General features: G+C 44.5%; 1 protein-coding gene across 3 annotated transcripts in view; it reads right to left on the reverse strand.

Annotated features, from left to right (window-relative positions):
• Window positions 1-13,963, reverse strand: part of MYO1D (myosin ID) — a 362,829-nt gene that overhangs the window by 348,743 nt on the left and 123 nt on the right. The window lies entirely within an intron of this gene.

The following is a 13,963-nucleotide window of genomic DNA, read 5'->3' on the forward strand; positions in this document are numbered from 1 at the left end:
TCACTGAAGGAAAGTATAGAAACCATCGCCAACTCCGCACTCTATTCCCCAACCGGACAAAAACAAACATTCAGAACAGCCATCAGACCCAGGGAATTCTGGCTACTAAACTAAGAAAGCCCAGACTTCAAAGTATGCTATCACCCTGAAGTGACTGCAAGGAGGGTAAAGCCCTACAGTCGCTTCCAGTGTACCCAAAGCTTGAATCCTTCATTTCCCAAAGGCCCTTGGCAAAGTGTGGGCCCTGACAGTGCTCCATCATGGCCTGGCCCCACTCTGCTTGGAGACTCTGGCCTCACTGGATGCTCTTCGGGTTCTGAAAACACCAAGCGTCCATCTGTCACTATCTCCCTCTCTCCCTCCCCCGTGATTCACTCTGCCTGGCCCGAACTGCCCTCCTTAGCTCATTTCCCCCTCTGCACACCTGCCTCCCCCACACAGATTCCTCAGCCTTCTGATCTCAGGGGAAGCCGGCTTCCTCGTGAAATGCCTCGTCTGTGACATGCACACCTACCGCACACACGCCACTGCCATTTTCCCATGAGGGGACCCTGTGCTTGCCCTTCATAGAGCCTATTACTATGTATTACTATTATTCTTTTGTTTGCCAATTCTGTGTGTCTCCCCTGCTGGTTTGTCAGCTCCATGGGACAAGAAACTGCGTCTGCCTGGTTCCCCTGCATCCCCAGGCAAGACAAAGCAGCCATGGTTGCTATTGTACTTTCAAAGACAACTTAGTAACATGGAAAAATGCTGAAGATACTTTATCATATGAGAAAACTATTTACAAAATTATATCTGGTATAAGCATGAAAATTCCAAATTTGAAAATCTATAAATTTACATATGTTCAAAATATCATAAGGAAATATATCAAGGAATTAACCAGGATGGTATGATTATACTTTTTTTGTACAGACAATCTAGTGACAGAAAGAAAAATAATATATAGTATGATAACAGTGGGCAACCAAAACCACTGGATAAAAGAACAGAAAGCATGTCGTCAGGATGAAGAATAAAGTATGACTATCAAATAATTAATTGATTTAATAATCACAACAGAACTAAGAACGCTGATTGTTTGGATACATTTGTTAATATACCAGTCGGCTCACATTACAGTCACGGCCCATTTAGCTGCAACAGAACACAACTGTGCAGTGAAAAACCAGCAGCTCAGGATGGTGGTGGTTGCTAAGCTGGCTGGGCATTAGAATCACCTGAGCATTAATGAGGCTGACTACACCTGCAGCTCCAGGATGGAGAGTCCAGGGCATCTACATATTCCAAAAGCTGAGTAATTCTCATACAAGCCAAACTTGGGAACCACCATCCCAGAATAAATCAAGAAGTTCAAGAAAGAGTCTCTTTTTCAGTAAAGCTTCCAGATGAAACAGGAAACTAAGAAGCAGGGATGCGAACAGTGACAAAGTCTGCCTTCAACTGCTGCCTGTCACAAATCAACAAGCAATCACGAAGTTCACACTGAAGTTCACATGGTGTGGAGAAGTCCACTCATCATACTTTGGTTTGTTCAACCACACAAATAATTCAAATACCAACAGCAGCAATACATTTTAGAGTAGCACCTTATCTACTCAGAACTCACCCTTGGCCTGCCTGCCTTTCCAGCCAAATGCATCAAAGCCATGGGAAAAAACAAAAACAAAAACAAAAACAAAAAAACTCTGAGCAGAGAAGATAGAAAACAAAGGTCTCCAAACTCATGCCCTATGATTGATGTACCCAGTTCAGTTCCTCAGTCCTCATGAGAACACATTAACTCCTTTTTTATATACCTTCCTATAAGCACAGATTAAACAAACAAATTAAGAGGGAAGAGAGAATTCACAGAGAAAGAATTCACTGAAAGAAACTGTAGAAACTTACCCAATATACACTAAAAAGTTAAACCGTTTAGGGGCGCCTAGGTGGCTCAGTCAGTTAAGTGTCTGACTTCTGCTCAGGCCATGATCTCACAGTTTGTGAGTTCAAGCCCCGCGTCGGGCTGTGTGCTGACAGCTCACACCAGGCTGTGTATTCTGTGTCTCCCTCTCTCTCTGCCCCTCACCCACTTGCACCGTCTCTCTCTCTCTGTCTCTCTCTCTCTCCCTCTCTCAAAAATAAACATTAAAAAAAAAGTTGAACTGTTTAGATCAATTTGGTGTGGAGCAAAACATTACACGTATTTCAATAAATCCCAAGGGCATGAAAACAATTGTTCCTAACTAGGATCATGATGATCTAAGTCACTGAGGAAAAAAGTTAACTTGCATTCTTCATCTTCCATATAAGGAAGCAAAAATGAGACAGCACTGACATTTGAGTCGGATGTGTTAAGAACAATAACCCACCTGTTATCTCATCTGCCAAAATGACCTTGCAGTAGGGACCAGGCCCGTTTAAGACTAGAGCGGCCCAGGGAACTGAAGTAAACTGAAGGAAGTAGAAGTCGAAGAGTATAATGCAGCCATGTCTAAATTTGGATGACTAAATTTATTTCCTTTGCTCATTACTTTATATTGCACTGCCACTTTTTAAATCATTTTGGTTGGACATATTTCTAACTGTGTATGTTTGTAAGGAGAAAAGCCATCTGGAAAGCGATCACCTGGAACAGTGGTTTTCAAACTGTTTTTCCAACGGGATAGCATTCCCTTCAGAACAAAAGTGTCTGGGAACCCCAGTATGTAAGAAATAGAGCTGCTGTGCAGGAAGCAGAGAGGAGCAGGAGGCCTGAAGTCCTACTCCGCGCCTGCCTCTCAGGCACCTCCAGGGACACCACGGAAGGCAGACACAAGACAGCACCTACCTGCATCAGCTCAGACCCTGGATCTGCTGTATAAAAGCATGTGGCTTAGAGATACTCCACAAAGATACAAAACTATAGAAAGCTGGTAAAAAGGTAGTCAATTTGCCAAGGTAAGCAACAACATAAGACAGCTCAAGGTCACAGCACCAGTGAGAACGTCTTCCTCTTACAAGATATGAGGCTTCATATGTTTGAGTTCTATTAGCCCTTTCAAAGGAAAAAACAGGTCTACCATTTCGCAAAAACTTATCTATTTGAGTGTGTTTTTTTCCAAGAGCAATGACAGTTTCATTTTCCTATCTTCCCAAAGACTGGAGTCACAACAGAAAAATGCGATTATATAATTATATAAAATACAATAAATACATAGTTCAGGCAGGAATCAAAGATGCAGAAATATTATACATTCATTTCTTCATTCGTTTTTAGAGGGGAAAACATTTTGTCCTTAATGCATGGAAATGAGCCTTTGGAGACAAAGAAGACTTCATCTTCTTAAGATAAAGTTCTTGCCCTCAGGACTTGGAGATCAGAAGCAGGGCACAAATATGAGAAATATGACAGGACAGGTTGAACGGAGCTAGAAATGCTTCAGAGTGGTACCTACTGACATTCACTCTACAGATTTGTTATTTTGCTTTTTTTGGTTTTTTTGGTAAGGTTGCTTAATTATAAGGAACATGGGCTAGGATGGCAGAATCAGGCTAACTCAATCTCGTATCAAGGACTATTCTTATAAAAAAAAATTTTAAATGACTTAGATGTCCATAAAAGTCCAAACTAAAACATGACCAATTTTAGGGTTATTCAAAATAAATGCAAGCTTTTTTTTTAAAGAGTTTGACTTTTTTTTTAATTGACTATAAAATTTTTCTTGACTTTATATTGAACACAAAGCAGCGGTTTGAGATAGTCATTCGCCATCACCCTGACCCCGCTACGGACGATCTTCTATTGTACAAGTTACTCAAAGCAGACTTTGTGGTCAGAGGGGAAAAAAATTGTTTGAGTTTCTCTTGGTGTTTGCTTCATTGTTTTAGATGAAGCCATTTTTTCACTAACTCATTTGCTTCTAGCGCTTATGTGACCCTTGTGTATATAAGTGGCATGGTGCCCTCCCCGACCAGGTCTTCGTAATACGGCCGTGGGAGACACAGGGAGGAGAGGAATGAAAGCAAAGTTGTGTTCGCTCCGTGATAGGTTTTTCCATCTATTCCAGAAGTTGTTGTTTTTGTTTTTTTACCACTATGAATTGGCCTGTGTCTTTTTTGGAAAAAGCTATGTTCAGCAAGCAGTAAACAATCTTTTTAGTAAAGCAAAATAGCTTTACTAGAGTTAATGCTTTCATCTTCTTTAAGTGAAATACACTTCTGTACGGAGCACCGAGGAGCAGAAACATAAGGGAAATGAAGGAGGTCCTGTTCAGATGTAACAGTAACCAGTTCCACATGAGCAGCTGTGCCTGGGATATAAACTGGGATATTTTCAGGGGTGAGGTTAGATAATAAGGAGACTGGAAGGTGGGCAAAGCACCAAGGAGGAATCAGATGATGCTCTCGAATCATGTCTCCATCAACTGAAGTCACTTATCAGAGTCCTTCACTTTAACATGGTCCACTTTCCACAAAAGTAGACCATTCTATTTCACCAAGAAATATTGAAAGCCATGATTAGGTTCACAGGCTGACTCACAAATGTCTCTTTAACCCACAATGGAATGATCATAGTATTCACCACGCAGTCTGGGTGCTGAATCTTGGAAGTTTTGTAATTAGACACAAAATAAATAAAAAAAATTCCATTTCCCTCTTCTAGGCCCAAAGATGAGTCACAGATAAAATTTTTTAATTGAGCAAAGTTTTTCTCTGGCACCCTCCCTGTCATCAGAGTGCCTCCCAAGAATGAACTGAGCTCCCACTATATCCTGCCCATCCCACCCCCACAACCAGAGTTCAGTTCTCCACCCCAGGTCTGCCTGGTCCCTGAACAGTTACCTGCTGCAAAACTTTCTCAGAAGTTAGACGCTCACTCCCTCCTTCTAACTGATCCTGACCAGGCGTCTGAAAAAAGGACAGAGCAAACTGACGCCAATGTAAGAGAATTCTTATCAACCTAACTCTGTCTCCAGTTGGGAGAGTTTGGGAGCAGTAGAAGACAGGAATGAAAAAAGTGCAGACGATGTAGGGGAAAATATCCTGAGCAGTGGAAGCTGGCTAGCAGCAGGGCCAGCCCACTTGTGCTGAGAGTGGGTGGCAAGAGAGAAGGAAAGAAGGCTAGTGTGTTGTGAGCCATCAGGCAGCAGGACCCGGGTTGTTTCCAAGTAAGACGCCACCCTTCTACTTCCAAGGGTCTGCTTGTGTTCTACCCCTGCCACAGAGCACGTCCCCCCCATTCCCAACCCCATTTTCTCGCTGTCTGAATTCCCTCAGAATATTACTGTATAACACATGAGCCCTTCACACACTATCACCAGCACTGTTTTAGAAATATGCTATGTTGATATTAAGTTATCTTTTACTCCCAATTCAGCTATCCCCCAAAGAAATGACCTTTTAAAAAGTAACCCTCACCAAAGTTCCCACTAGAGTGATAAGCACACAGCAAGAGTTTAAGTAGTGCTAGCTTTTTGCATAAGTGTTCATTTATTAGAGAGAGAGAGACAGCTTGTGTGAGCAGGGGAGGAGCAGAGAGAGAGAGGGAGAGAGAATCCCAAGCAGGCTCCACACTGTCAGTGCACAGCCCGACGTGGGGCTCCATTTCATGAACCATGAAATCATGACCTGAGCCAAAATCAAGAGTTGGACACTTAACCAACTGAACCAACCACCCAGGTGCCTCCCAAAGTAGTTGCTAGTTTTAAAGCGAGGAGATTATACTAAAAATACATAAGGTCTATAATGCTAAGCAAAATAAGTCAGAGAAAGACAACCTATGATTTCACTCATATGTGGCATTTAAGAAAGATAGCAAGCAAAGGGAAAAAAAATAAGAGAGAGAGGGACAAATCAAGAAACAGACTCTTGGGGTGCCTAGGTTGGTAAAGCGTCTGAATCTTGATTTTGGCTCAGGTCATGATCTCACAGTTTATGAGTTTGAGCCCTGTGGAGGGCTCTGCACTGACAGTGCAGAGCCTGTTTGGGATTCTCTCTGCCCCTCCCCTGCTCTTGCTCACTTGCTCTCTCTCTCTCTCTCTCAAAATAAATAAACTTAAAAGACAGAGAGAGAGAGAGAGACAGAAAGAAAGAAAGAAAGAAAAAAGAAAGAAAGAAAGAAAGAAAGAAAGAAAGAAAGAAAGAAAGAAAGAAAGAAAGAAAGAAAGAAAGAAAGAAAGAAAGAAAAGGAAAGAAACAGACTCTTAACTACAGAGAACCAATGGTTACCAGAAGGGAGATGTGAGAGGGGATGGGTGAAACAGGTGATGGGGATTAAGGAGTGCACCTGCTGTGATGAGCATTGGGTGCTGTACGTAAATGTTCAATTACCTTATCGTATACCTGAAAATAACATAGCACTGTATGTTAACTGGAATTAAAAGCTTAAATTATAGACATATGTGTGTATCTGCATATATATACACACACATGGACACACATGTGTACACACACATATATATGCATATATATTATAATCATATAAGGAAACAAACTACGGATTTTTAAAAAGTTTTTAAATGTGTATTATTTATTTTTGAGAGAGAGACAGAGCGCGATCAGTGGAAGGGCAGAGAGAAGGAAACGCAGGATCTAAAGCAGGCTCTAGGTTCTGAGCTGTCAGCACAGGGCCCAATGCAGGGCTCATGAACCATGAGATCACCACCTGAGCCAAAGTCAGACCCTTAACCACCAGCCAGGTGCCCAGCAGACTTTTTTTTTAAAGACTATCCTTGAAGTTCACCACCCAGCTATAGCACCTGGGGATTTCAGGCACCAAAGTCACCAACCTTTGTAAAAACAGAGAACAACAGACACAAAGAATAAAATAGTTTGGAATATTTATGAGTAATATGAAGAACTGATTTCCTTTTCCAAAGAGTTTACAACTTCTGGAGACTAAACGGTGGCACACCTGGAGGAGCAGGATTAGGAATGAGTACGTTCAGGGTGACAGTTATGGAGGGGACTGGGAATAGCAACAGTTGGTCCACAGGGCAGACTGAGAAGACAGAGCTGGGGACCACCCACTGAGGATCCACTCTGCTTCGTCTTCCCAAAGACTAGAGTCACAGCACATTAGGCATGATGTTGGGTGCTTTACAGGTGCTATAATACAATCTTCACAATAACTTTATCTTTACAGATGAAAAAACTGAGGCTCAGGGAGGCTAAGTAACTTGTCCAAGGCCACATGGGTGGTAGTAAGTGGACAGAGATGTAAGGTGCAGATGTGTTTATCTCCAATGCTGTTGCCCTCTCCACTAGATAACCCCAACTTCATCTAGAATATTTTTCATCTTTGCCCCTCCCAAATAAAACCAAATGAATTTGTCTTAGTGAGGAAGGAAGAGGTGAAAACAGCTAGCTTTTGGATCAGTTATGAGGTCAGGGCAGGGAGGCAAGGCCATATGGGAAGGATTCAGGAAGACAGTTAACATTAGTTGAGAGGGAATTGTGTACCAAGCACTAACCATGCACTTTTTACACATCATGTGATTTCATCCCAATAACCCTAAAAAGCAATCATTTTATACATAAAGAAACTGAAACTTAGGGACATTAACTTACCCTAAGTCATAATGCTAAAAAGAGCAGAAGTGAGGCCGGGATTTGAACTCGGTCAGTCGGGTCTCAAATCCTGTGCTCTTTCCCTTGAGCCCCATGCCCTGAACAAGCACGCTCCACCTTTTCTTCTTCCCATAAGTGCCCCAAACTAAAGTTTGGGTAATGCTATTCTATTAAGAGATCTAACCAGTAATTATATATAGCAGTTGAACAAACAGGAGTCTGCTTCCCAGAGGAAATAAGACTATCATCTTGACCAAAGAATTTAATAGACAAAAAGACAGAGGCTTAGAATGTATATTTTTAAATGCTGTGACCCTCTGAACCTCTGTATGAGAGTACAGCTGCCATTTTCATAAGCTATGTTAGTGAGGCTCGCCACCAATGGGGCTAGAGCCACTGTTGACAGAAGAGTCCCCCACGAGATGGACTTAGCAGTGGCTGGGCAATGACGCAAAAACCCAATCCAGTCCCCAAAGCAACATGGCAATGAATGACAGAATCATCATACAATGGGGCCAGTCCTTGAGACAGGGTCCTTTTTGCTGAGTTGGCTCAGACTTCGGTGAGAATGGCAACCCATCAGCTGTCCACACTGGGATAACTCATAGTGCATACCACTTGCATGTGGAACATTAAGTAAACACACTTCTGTCTATACCAGACTCTCCATCTTTTGTCTGCAAGTCAAGCAGAAGGACAAAGCCCACCTCTCTCATGTGGAAGCAGAGCCCTTCAGAAACCGTGCTGCAACGCCCCAGTAGCTGCTTCTGAGTGCTCAATTCCACCCACATCTGGCTCTACTTGGGAGCTAAATTCAGCAGAAGTCTCCAGGGTCAACAAATGACCCTGAATAAAAATAGTCTTGGAAGTCTGTCACAGAGTAGGAAAGGAAACAAGACGGCAGGGTGATTCACTCCAAATGGAAGCTCCAAAACCCAAATGCTCATTTTTGTCCCAATATGAGGCCAACGTGCAAAACAGGCACAGAGCAAACTGTCCTCTTCTGAAGGCCTCTGAAAGTGGTTGCCAAAGAATTTCACAGGGAAGCCAAAAAGATTTAGTGTGCCATTCACCTCTCCTGTAAATCCGACTATGGTTACTTCTAACTAGAACTCTGCACCAACTGCAGACTTACACATGCTTTAAGACCACCCAGAGTACCTCAGGTTTTGCCCCGGGCAAGAAAGAGGTACCCTTTGTCCCACCAAATTTTCCAAATGACCAAGCAGCCACAGAGAAAGAGTACAGAGGTTGTGTGTGTGTGTGTGTGTGTGTGTGTGTACGTGCATGTGTGTAATTCTACAACTCATTTGTCCTGCCCTCACACGGTTAAACTATATTAGATAAGAACAATATTTTGAGAAGATTGTGTGCATTTTTTAAGTTAAGAATTACACTGGTTGAAGAGTAATCAACCAACATTTGATGGCGTAGTTAACTCACGTAAAAATGTATGGAACACGCAGGTGCCCAGCACGACAGGAAACACAAAAGGATCAGAGATGGGTTTGTTTCACAGCCACTCACTGGCACTGTCCTCTTCCAAAATCCTATATCTAATTTGGCATTCACAATTAATACTCTTTTCTTAAAGATGGTCCCCCCTCCCAATTGCAATGAGTCTTAAGGACCACAAAACCTGGATCCACATCTGGATAGGCTGTCTCTGAGGACCTCATTATTTGGTGAGAAGGCTGGTATGCAGATAACAACAATATAACCTGACCAGTTCTCTTAACAGTTAGGACCAAGCGTCCATGTATCCTGGGGACACAGGTAAGAGTATAATTAATCCAGACTTGGAAGACTGGGAAAGACTTCTCAGAACTGGTCTCAAAGGACGAGTAAGAGTGACAGGCAGAGTATGTGAGCAGGGGTGAGGAAAGAAGGAGGACATTCCAGGCAGTGAGAACAACCTAGGCCAGGGGTTCTCAACTGGGGATAATTTGACCCCTCCCCCAGGGGACACTTGGCAGTATCTGGAAACATTTTCAGTTGTCATAAATGGGAAGGAAGTGGTCCTACTTGGCATCTGGCAGGTAGAGTCCAGGGGTGCTGCTAAACATCCTGTAATGCACAGGACAGCCCCCCAAAACAAAGAATTACCCAAGCCCCAAAGTCAATGGTGCTGGAGTTGAGAAGCCCAGGTCTAAGCAAGGGTCTGATAACAGGTTGTGTTAGGTTAAAAGAAATTGCCTGCAGCTTTGGCAGTCACGATTTCAAATGACCGCTTATATGGAAGAGAAAAACCGGTAAGAAAAGAGGGGAGGAAAAATTAAATTTCCAAGGAGCCAAGATACGAGGCTGAGCAGATGCCTGATGCTCAAAACAGCTACCATCACCAACAAAGTTAGGACACCTGGAAGCCTACGGTGTATTTCGCTGCCCTGTGAAGAGCACATCTCCCTGGGATGCTGTCCTCGGCCCAAGATCAGCCCTGAGCAGCGGCTTGCATTTTCCCTTTTACACACACATATGGCTGAGTGGGGAGCAGGGGAGCACAGGAGGACCAGATGTCCCATGCAGCTGGCTCTGCCGGGATTCTAAGTTGGAGAGAGGGTGCAGGGCTGCTGTTAGTGCTGAAAGAGCTCAAGTTCAAGAACGGCCCAGCAAAGAGAAAAGGAACCAACCAAAGGGCTCCAGGTCCCGAAAGGAAGTGGCTGCAAAGAAAGCAGAATATGGTGGGAATACTGTGGCCGGCGCTGCAAGCGGTCAGGTCATTAGGGTTGCTGACAGGAACCAGGCCTGACCACGGAGATGGGAGGTGTCTGCGCAGGCATCTCCCTCCTGGGCACAGTCCCTTGAAAATGCAGCAAGGAGCTCACCACTGCCACCAAAGCCACCAGCACCTCCACCAAAAGGGAAAAAGAAATAAATAGAACAGATCTCCTCCAGCAAGGGACTTCTAGGACAGAAAGAAAGCGACCTTCAAAATACTAGCAGTTTTTCGTATGAGAGTAAGAAATATAAATTGAAACTCCTTCACAGATAGACTAACACACATCACCCCTTGAATCTTGCCTCATCTGATTCACACACACAGACACACACTGACGTCAACTTTCGAAAATAATAACAGCATGGGGGAAAGTTACATCAATTGTGACAGCTGTCTAAAAACCAACTTTTAGCTCCAAGAGGGGAAGAAAGGTCGGCAGAGTAGCAAAATGAAAAGATAATTCCAAATGAACAATGTCAAAAAACCTTTAACGAACGAACCTTTTCTCTCTCTTTTCTCTCTCTGTGCAAGAAAAATGCTGTCACCAGGAAATGTGTTATGTACCCAGCATCATGCTGGGTGCTGCTATCAGGAAAACTACTATCGAGTTTGGATGCTACAGACCCCTGAAACAGCTACAGTGTTCAGTGCCTAACTATGTTACAAACCACAAATGAAGAGGGCCTTGCAGAAGAGGCAGGTGCAGAGCGGAGGACAGGACCCCCCTGACAGGAGTAAGAGAAGGAGCCAGAGCTTGGGAAAGGCAAGAATGATTGGGCTCATGCACCCACGTCCACTTAAAGATGAAATACTCAAATTTTGCCTATCTACGACCATAAACTACACGGGGTATGGCCCAACCACCCGTGTCGCGAGAGATGAAAACACTCCTATGTCACATAAGTGCATCTGGATCTGCAGTGTTTCCAGTCACCTTTTGCAAAGTGAAACAAATGTCCAAGGGCCACAACAGCATAAGCCCAGTAGCTGACACAACTAAACACTAAAACTGCCTGGAGGGCTATCAGGATGATAGGAAATCCTGACTATCAGAGAGAGAGAGGACTGCTTTCCACCTGGGTAAAAGAGGAAAGCAAGGGTACTGCTAGTACCCTTTGCTGAGACTGTGTTTATCGCTACCGAGAACCAACTACTCCCGAGTTAGAAGTAAACCATGAACAATCACTGAACCTGCACATTGACAATTGCACCCAATTCTCAGAGTTGTCGGCTATACACACAGACGAGACACGCACAGATGCATGCACATGTCTGAACAGCTAGGACCTTGACTGACTTGGCGACTGAGTGTGAAGGCAGCCCTACTCTAGCTCTAATGAGCTTGGTGATTCCTCCCACAGTTCCCCAACACCAAGTCCTTCTCCTTCAGACAACTTAGTGTATTCACTACCACCAAACAGAACCACCTTTCTCGCCTCCGCTCCTCTGCTCACACCACTGTATCCACCTGGAATGTTCTCCACCTAGACCAATCTTACCCATCCTTTGCAACTCACCTGAACTTCTCTATGTTGTGTTTCCCAGCCAACCTAGAGCACCTCTCCCTCTTCTGAACTCCAGAACAATTCATTTGTACAATTTCTTGGCCGAGAATCACCTTACCTCTATAAAGATTAACTCTTCTATTGTTTTCTTAACTTTTTATTTTAATCAACAGAAAAATTTCCACTTTTCTCCCTGTCTTCATTGACATGCCACCTCTTTGAGGGGTAAGGATACATCTTACAGTTTTGGGGAACCTCCCACCTTACCTCCTAAAGTACTTTGCACAATGTGGAACCAAACTGCAAAGTTAAGTTAGGCTCACTTTAAATTTTTTTTTCATACTTATTTATTTTTGAGAGAGAAAGAAAGACAAGGCATGAGTGGGGGAGGGGCTGAGAGAGTGGGAGACAGAGGATCTGAAGCAGGCTCCAGGCTCTGAGCTGGTCAGCACAGAGCCCGATGCCAGGCTTGAACCCACTGACTGCGAGATCATGACCTGAGCCCAAGTCCTACGATTAACCGACTGGACCATCCAGGCACCCCAAGTTAGGCTCACTTTCATAATGTTCCTTAAGATTCCAGCCCCATGCTTACTTTGCAACCAATGATATGTAAAAGCAGAAAAGAATGTAAGCACTGAAAAATTGTGAACATCCTCATTGTTTTACAAATTAGGAAACTCAGACACACAGACTGGCTGAAGGTCAGTTTGTAGTTGGCAGGTATAGAACTCAGATCTGTGCCCCTGTTCCATACTCTGGGAAGCCTGGCCAAGAGCAGAGGAAAACCCTATGGGGTCTGCAATTCCAAAGATCAAAAAACATTTTTTAAATTCTTAAATTAAAGTTAACAAGCGGCAATTAATACTAAGAAGCAGGGTTAGTTAAGCACTCAAACCTAGATCATGACTTTTACCTTATAAGCTTTTGGAGTGATATTTAGCTACAAACCTTACAAGAAATGAGGCTAGAACTTCCAGGAAACACCTCCTCCTTCCCCCCCAAAAAAGACTCAGTTATTTTCAAAACTCCATTTATTGTAATGTCTAACAAAATAAAATCAAAACTACTTAAAAAAATTTTTTTTAATGTTTATCTTTTTGAGAGAAAGCTGGGGAGGGGCAGAGAGAGAGAGAGAGAGAGAGAGAGAGAGAGAGAGAGAGAGAGACAGACACGGGGAGAGAGAGAATCCCAAGCAGGCTCAGGGCTGCCGGCGGCCACAGCCCCACCCGGGGCTCCCGCGCAGAAACCACGAGATCATGACCTGAGCCGAAACGAAGAGTCCGAAGCTTAACTGACTTAGCCACCCAGGCGCCCTTCAAAACTACTTTAAAGTTCTGTTTACATTTTACTGTATCAAGAGTGAAATAATCACACGTCGAAGGGTTTTTAAAATAAATTAGTCTTGGAAGCCCATTCTGGGCGTTGAGTCGTGACTACATTCTCAAGGATGTCGGTAACACAAGGGCTCCATCCATAACTGCTTGAAAAAAACTGAAACCATGAATGCCTTGTCAAATTCAGACAGTTTATCTTGGCACTGGCCAGCAGAGCAGTCTCTTCGATGTCTGGAAACGTGTCTAATTACGTTTAGGAGAGTAACTAAAAAATAGCCAGTGTCCCGGGACAGCTCAGGGACCGCTCCACAGCATCCTGAATGACAGGATGGAACCGCGCCAGAAAAAAGGGAAAAAAGGGAAAAAAGAAGAAAAAGAAACGAACCAAGTGTAAAACCAGGATGAGACCCGAGTCTCTCTCCAGAACAACCCTTCAGTCTCCCCAGGGCCTTCGTGGCCGCCACAACTCTCCCTGAAGTTCCTATTTTCCTTTACCTTTGTTTCCATTAGGTCACCCGGCCCGCCCACACCACTCACCTGGGGCCGCGCGCTGGCCGCCCGCACACCACTCGCACCCCTCCCCCCACCCCCCGCGTCCGGACAGCGCCCCGGACACCCGTCTCCCGAGGGCGCAGCCCCGGGGCTCGACACGCCCCTTACACTCCGAGGCGGCCACACCCCGGGCGTCCTCTCTCGGGAACACGCGACCACCGAGCTCCGCGGGCCCCCAGACACCCCCATCCGGCCGCACTCCATCCCTTGAGCTCGGCGCGCCCCTGACACCCCCAGTCCCGCCGCACCGCAAGGGCGCCCCCTCTCGGGAGAGCGCAGGCTCGCGCCCGGGCGCACGGCCGCTCCGCCCTCAC

The sequence above is a fragment of the Felis catus genome, chromosome E1 (assembly GCF_018350175.1).
Source record: "Felis catus isolate Fca126 chromosome E1, F.catus_Fca126_mat1.0, whole genome shotgun sequence".
NCBI lineage: Eukaryota > Metazoa > Chordata > Mammalia > Carnivora > Felidae > Felis > Felis catus.